The sequence below is a fragment of the Rhinopithecus bieti genome, unplaced genomic scaffold, assembly GCF_001698545.2.
Source record: "Rhinopithecus bieti isolate Rb0 unplaced genomic scaffold, ASM169854v2 scaffold_31765, whole genome shotgun sequence".
Classification (NCBI taxonomy): Eukaryota; Metazoa; Chordata; class Mammalia; order Primates; family Cercopithecidae; genus Rhinopithecus; species Rhinopithecus bieti.
Genome location: NW_016813614.1, coordinates 421029 through 429142, shown reverse-complemented (window position 1 = coordinate 429142; position 8114 = coordinate 421029).

The window sequence follows — 8114 nt, the reverse complement described above, 5'->3', positions numbered from 1 at the left end:
TTTTTTTTTTTTTTTTTTTTTTGCTGTTTGCTCATTTTTTGTTTCAGAGACACTGTCATAGTGGGTTGTTTAATCACAGTCTTGGCTCAGAAGAAATCTCAATTAGTTTTCTCACGCATATACATGTTAGAAGTTTTTGTCTAAATACCACCACTTTTGTGTGTTGCTTACCAGTATTGTGAGAGATTATAAAGAGAGCAGGGTGAGGTGTTGCGGGGCTGAGGTGGGTGGAGGCGTTATTCATGTAGGACAAGCCCGGAGCAAAATCCTAGGGCACAGCTGGCATCATTCTTGCCAGCAGCCAATGGGCCATGTGATGGTGACTGTTGCATGACTGTCTTCCCAGTGCACCAATGGGAGACACAGTTATTCCCAACACTCAGTCTTTTTCGTGTTTTAAGTCTTAGAACTGGGTCAGCAGTCTCCAAAGAATGAACACGCAAAAACTGAAATAGTTATTTTCCTGAAATCTGCCTGTGAAATCACTCTGTAGAGCATCAGCCACATTTACATAGGTAGTCCTGGCAATGATGGGCACAGACATAACTGCTCTTGACATACGCATTCATTAACTCAAGGCATTTCTGAAATGAAGTGGATTATAAGTGAATTAAACAACAAAAACAACATTGGGAGCCTCTGACCCTGAGTACAGATGTCAGCATCTGAGTTGGCACCTTCAGTGGACACTTGTGATAAAGCTATTTTTTTTGTCATTAATCGCTATAGAAGGTACGATTATAGCCAGTCGGTGTTAAAAGAGAAGAAAGTAGTGGCACAGAATAATTATTAAAGAGGATTAACCTACTTTTTTTCCCCCTAATTCCCTACCCCAGGGATTCTTAATGACAAGTTGGGAATCATTTTAGAAAAGGATCATGAGCTTGTAAAGATCAGGTGGGGTAGATTCAGATAAATACATTTATTTTTATTTATTTATTTCTCTTTTATTCTGGTAAAACATACCTAACATAAAATTCAGCATGCATAACAAAGTGTGCATTTACAATGTTGTACAACAATCACTAGTATCTAATTCCAGAACATTTTCATGACCTCCCTCAAAAAACCTTGTACCCTTTAAGCAGTCACTTCTCATTCCTCTCTCCTCCCAGCTTGTGGCAACTATTAATCTCATTTCTCTATATATAGATGTGCCTTTTCTGGACATTTCATGTACATAGGAGCATATGTGGCTTCTCATGTTTGGCTTTTTATTTAGCATGTTTCAAGGTTCATCCATGTGGTAGCATGTGTAAGTATTCCTTTTTTATGGTGAAAAAATATTCCATTGTACGGAAATACCACATTTTCTTTATCCATTCATCAGTCAATGGACAATTGGGTTGTTTCCACCTTTTAGCTATTGGGAATGGTGCTGCTGTGAACATTCGTGTACCAGTTTTTGCCTGAACACCTGTTTTCAATTATTTTGCATACATACCCAGGGGTGGAATTGCTGGGTTCTATGGTAATTCTAAATTTAACTTATTGAAGAACCATCAAACTTTTTGCCACCTGCACCATTTTACATTATACCAGCAATATACAAGGATTCCAATTTCTTCACATCATTTCCATCACTTGTTTTGTTTTTGTCTCATTTCCTAATTTCATAATGTAGCCATCCTCATTGGTATGAAGTACTATTGTGGCTTATTGTGGTTCTGATTTACAAAGAAAAATATATTTGATTAAATCTTGAGACTATTTTTCTCTCAAGGCTATCGTGACGTGAAACATAGGTAACATTTTAGGAATCTTTTCAGGATTCAAAGAAAGATGAGAAGAGTTACTCTCAGGAAAGTCATTTTACTTAAGAATATTGTATTTCTTTGGAAATGTGGGGCTTTTCCTAGAAGGTAGAAAAGAAATCTAAGATAATCATGGTTGAATTGTTCAGAAGCTCCATACTAGTCCAGGAAACTTGGTTATGGGGATATAAGATGGCATAACTGGGAAGACCACAGGCCAGTACTGGTCCAAACTTCTTGCTATTTCCCTTTCCACATTGCCAAAGTTGAGAGAGGGAAAAGTATCTCAAAATCATGAATCTCCAAAACTATAATTTCTTTTCCACTGGAAAGTGAGTAATTCTTTTTTCCAAAGTAGAGAGTAAGTTCTCTTTCTCATAGGGTTTCTTATTAGATGCTAAGTGATAGACATAAATCTGTTCCCTGGAGAACAGAATCTTAAAAAACAAAAAACAAACAAACAAAAAAACACGTAAGTGGCAAAGCTTAGTTGAGAAGTGCAGTCTCAGGCTAGTGAGGGTGAAGGATAGGGAACAGGCAGGGTCAGTTGGACAGCAATAGCAAGGTGATAAGTTACTGTGCTTCCAGATTGCTGCAAGCAAGCACAGATGGTCACTTAGTAAGGCCCCTTTTATCAAGACTGTCACTAAACAAACTGTATTAAAAAAAAAAAAAAAAAACATGTCTCAGACATTCTGTTGGACGGAGGGAGATAAACTTATATGCTAGCTCTGTCCCCTTCCCTGTTTCATTAGATAAATTTCATTCCACAGGGAACTTATTCCTCCAAATAAACTAGATTTTATTACTGGACTGCTTTGGTGGCTACTAGGAAAGCCTTGTAGTCGGGTGTTTCCTTCAAGTCTGGAAGTGATATATTGAATTCAGACATGTGCCTGCTCAGCCTCAGTTAGCTGAATTCTGAGTATCTACTCAGAGTCTGCTGTTATGGTGGAGGCCAGTGAAGACAGATGAGGCTGAGGATATCTAAAGAAGCACCTAAGATGCTACTAAAACAGAATGGAAGATTATAGTTATACTTTGCAAGTTGCCTTGGTAATATCTTTGTAGCTTAATTAAATGCCTTTTCTCATTCACGTGTTATCAGTTAATCCAAACATTCCAAAATCAAGGATTAAAAAAATACAATGATGAAAATTTATTTGTCTGTTACATCCGTAGGGGCAATACTTTGTTAGACGCTTTGATCATTTTAGGAAGTTTGAGACATTTTCCCCAAACAACGCTTAAATTTTATCTCCTTACCTCATATTTCACTCATAATTTAAAGGCGTTATCTATTTTACCATGTACATAAGGGAAATGAAGTTATAAAGGTCATGGATGAACACAATGACAGAGAAAGCCAAAGAATTTAAAAACTTAAAAGTTGATTTCAAAAGCAAAAGCTCATTGTTTGAAATGACATTGAAAAGCTAAACTGGCCAAGCGTGGTGGCTCATGCCTGTAATCCCAGCACTTTGGGAGGCCAAGGTGGGCAACTCATGAGGTCAGGAGATTGAGACCATCCTGGCTAACAAGGTGAAACCCCATCTCTACTAAAATACAAAATTAGCCAGGCGTGGTGGCAGGTGCCTGTAGTCCCAGCTACTCGGAAGGCTGAGGCAGGAGAATGGCGTGAACCCAGGAGGTGGAGATTGCAGTGAGCCGAGATTGCGCCACTGCACTCCAGCCTGGGCAATAAAACAAGATTCTGCCACACACACACACACACACACACACACACACACACACAAAAGAAAAGAAAAAAAAAGAAAAACTAAACTTTTTGCAACATTACTAGAAGAGAGAGAACATATAAATAAAATATTAAAGAAAAGGGAATATAGCTACAGGTGTGAGATATTCAAAAGAATATTATAAACTGCTAAATGCCAATAACTTGAAATACTAATTAAATAGATATTTTTGCAATATCTAGTTTGTATAATACTCTAAAATTAACATAGAAAATGTGTACACATTATTCTCTACCACTAAATCCTTGCCCTAAAACTATAATTTTATGAGTGAGTTCTACCAAACTGTCAAAAAATATGTATCCATTGTACACAACTTATATCTTATAGTAGAAAAGAAAAGAAGATGCACAACTCACGTTTTGAAGTGAGTGTAACTTTGATATCCATATCAGTCAGGCTCCCAGTAGGAAGCAGTTGGCATGCCCACACTGGGGGACTATGGAGATTTCAGTGAAGGGACACTCTACAATGATATTGGCTGGCTTTGGGAAAATCAAGAGGGAATAGTTTTTATCCAGGCTTACAACATAAGCAACTAATACCACTCTTTAGCCTAAAGGAGCAATTTGAGGAAATTATTGGAAAAATCCAGAGTGGAGCTGAAACTTTTGGTAAAGGGATGTATCAAATTCTACAATCTAACAGAAAGAGAATTCCAGGGTAGTAAGATTCAGACTTCACTCAACTCCTGCTTTTAAATCTCATGACAGAAATAGATGCCATCTCAAACCATCAGAATGGCTATTAAAAAGTCAAAAAATAATAGATGCCAGTAAGGCTGTGGAGAAAAGGGAATGTTTATGCACTGAGAATGTTATTCCAGTCATTGTGGAAAGCAGTTTGGGAATACCTGAAAGAACTTAAAACAGAATTACCATTCAACATAGCAATCTCATTATTAGGTATATACCCAGAGGAATACAAATCATTCTACTATAAAGACACATGGATGTGTATATTCATTGCAGCACTATTTGGAATAGCAAAGATATGGAATCAACCTAAATACCCATCAATGGTAGACTGGATAAAGAAAATGTGGTATATATAAACCATAGAATACTACACAGCCATAAAAAGTAATGAGATGATGTTCTTTGCAGCCACATGGTTGGAGCTGGAGGCCATTATCCTAAGCAAACTAACAGAGGAACAGAAAGCCAAGTACTGCATGTTCTCCCTTGTAAGTTCTAGCTAAACATCAAGTACATATAGTCACAAAGAAAGGAACAGACACTGGGGCATACTTGAGAGTGGAGGGTGAGAGGAGGTTTAGGATTAAAATCTACCTGTGGGGTACTATGATTATTACTTGGGTGATGAAATAATCTGTACACCAAATCCCCATAACACATTATTTACCTATATTACAAACCTGCTCACATACCCTGGAACCTAAACTAAAAGTTAAAAAAAAATAGATCTTTGAATAAACTTTACCAAAGCCAGGGGCAAAAGAACCTGTGGAGGGAACCCATTCAGTACCTTTCATGACAGAGCAGGAAGGAGAAGAATAGAGAATAAATTTTAAAGGGAAAATTAAAAAAAAAATCCAGCACAGTATCAGAACTAGTGAAAACACCACAAGAAAATGAAATTTTAATCTATGCTCAATTTCTTTCAAGCATAGATTAAAATTTTCTAAATATTAATTCACCAACAAAATTTAGTAGCATATTTTTAAAAAAACAGTTCATGAATGAAAGAGGATTTATCTAAGCAATGCAAGAACAATCGACATCAGAAAATGTAGTATCAAAATTTATCACACTAATCGACTGTAGGGGAAATATCATGTGATCATTTTTGTGTGTGTGTGTGTGTGTGTGTGTGTGTGTGTTTTAATTTATTATAGTTTAAGTTCTGGGATAAATGTGCAGAATGTGCAGGTTTGTTCCATAGGCATAGAGGTGCCATGGTGGATTTCTGCACCCATCAACCTGTCACCTACATTAAGTATTTCTCCTAATGCTATCCCTACCCTGGCCTCCTACCCCCAGTCTCTGGTGTATAATGTTCCCCTCCCTGTGTCCATGTGTTTTCATTGTTCAAATCCCACTTATGAGTGAGAATATGTGGTATTTGGTTTTCTGTTCTTGTGTTAGTTTGTTGAGAAAGAGGGTTTCCAGCTTCATCCATGTCCCTGCAAAGAATATGAACGCATCCTTTTTTATGGCTGCATAGTATTCTATGGTGTATATACGCCACATTTTCTTTATCCAGACTACCATTGATGGACATTTGGATTGGTTCCAAGTCTTTGCTATTGTGAACAGTGCTGCAATAAACATACATATCTTTAGAGTAGAATGATTTATAATCCTTTGGGTATATGCCCAGTAATGGGATTGCTGGGTCAAATGGTATTTCTGGTTCTAGATCCTTGAAGAATTGCCACACTGTCTTCCACGATGGTTGAACTAATTTATACTCCCACCAACAGTATAAAAACATCTGTATTTCTCCACATCCTCTCCAGCATCTGTTGTTTCCTGACATTTTNCTAGGGTTTTTATGGTATTAGGTCTAACATTTAAGTCTCTAATCCATCTTGAATTAATCTTCGTATAAGGAGTAAGGAAAGGATCCAGCTTCAGCTTTCTACTTATGGCTAGCCAATTTTCCAGGCACTATTTATTCAACAGAGAATCCTTTCCTCATTTCTTGTTTTTGTCAGGTTTGTCAAAGATCAGATGGCTGTAGATGTGTGGTATTATTTCTGAGGGCTCTGTTCTGTTCCATTGGTCTATATCTCTGTTTTGGTACCAGTACCATGCTGTTTTGGTTACTGTAGGCTTGTAGTATAGTTTGAAGTCAGGTAGCATGATGCCTCCAACTTTGTTCTTTTGGCTTAGGATTGTCTTGGCAATGCAGGGCCTTTTTTGTTCCATATGAAATTTAAAATAGTTTTTCCTAATTCTGTGAAGAAAGTCAATGATAGTTTGATGGGGATAGCACTGAATCTATAAATTACTTTGGGAAGTATGGCCATTTTCATGATATTGGTTCTTCCTGTCCATGAGCATGAAATGTTTTCCCATTTGTTTATGTCCTCTCTTATTTCCTTGAGCAGTGGTTTGTAGTTCTCCTTGAAGCGGTTCTTCACATCCTTGTAAGTTGTATTCCTAGGTATTTTATTATCTTTATAGCAATTGTGAATGAGAGTTCCCTCATGATTTGGCTCTCTGTTTGTCTACTGTTGATGTATAGGAATGCTTGTGATTTTTGCCCACTGATTTTGTAGCCTGAGACTTTGCTGAAGTTGCTTATCAGCTTAAGGAAATTTTGGGCTGAGACGATGGGTTTTCTAAATACACAATCGTTTCATCTGCAAACAGAGACAATTTGATTTCCCCTCTTCCTATTTGAATACTCTTTATTTCCTTCTCTTGCCTGATTGCCTTGGCCAGAACTTCCAATACTATGTTGAATCGGAGTGGTGAGAGAGTACATCCCTGTCTTGTGCCAGTTTTCAAAGGGAATGCTTCCAGCTTTTGCCCATTCAGTATGATATTGACTGTGGGTTTGTCATAAATAGCTCTTATTATTTTGAGATGTGTTCCATCAATACCTACTTTATTGAGAGTTTTTAGCATGAAGCGGTGTTGAATTTTATTGAAGGCCTTTTCTGCATCTATTGAGATAATCATGTGGTTTTTGTCATTGGTTCTGCTTATGTGATGGATTACATTTATTGATTTGCGTACGGTGAACTAGGCTTGTATCCCAGGGATGTAGCCAACTTAATTGTTGTGGTGGATAAGGTTTTTGATGTGTTGCTGGATTTGGTTTGTTGGATTTGGTATTTTATTGAGGATATTTGCATCGATGCTCATCAGGGATATTGGCATGAAATTTTCTTTTTTTGTTTTGTCTGTCAGGGTTTGGTATCAAGATGATACTGGCCTCATAAAAAGGGTTAGGGAGGATTCCCTCTTTTTTTTTTTTGTTTGGAATAGTTTCAGGAGGAATGGCACCAGCTCCTCTTTGTACCTCTGGTAGAATTCGGCTGTGAATCCATCTGGTCCTGGACTTTTTTTGGTTGGTAGGCTATTAATTACTGCCTCAATTTCAGAACTTGTTATTGGTCTAGTCAGGGATTCGACTTCTTCCTTGTTTAGACTTGGGAGGTTGTATGTGTCCAGGAATTTATTTATTTTTTCTATATCTTCTAGTTTATTTGCACAGAGGTGTTTATAGTATTCTCTGATGGTAGTTTGTATTTCTGTGGAATCAGTGGTGTTATCTTCCTTATCATTTTTTATTGCATCTATTTGATTCTTCTCTCTTTTCTTCTTTATTAGTCAGGCTATCTATCTATCTATTTTGTTGATCTTTTCAAAAAAATAGCTCCTGGTTTCATTGATTTTTTGAAGGGTTTTTCATGTCTATATCTCCTTCAGTTTTGCTCTGATCTTAGTTATTTCTTGTCTTCTGCTAGCTGTTGAATATATTTGCTCTTGCTTCTCTAGTTCTTTCAATTGTGATGTTAGGATGTCGATTTCAGATGTTTCCTGCCTTCTCCTGTGGGCATTTAGTGCTATAAATTTCCCTCTTAACATGACTTTAGCTGTGTCCCAGAGATTCTGGTATATTG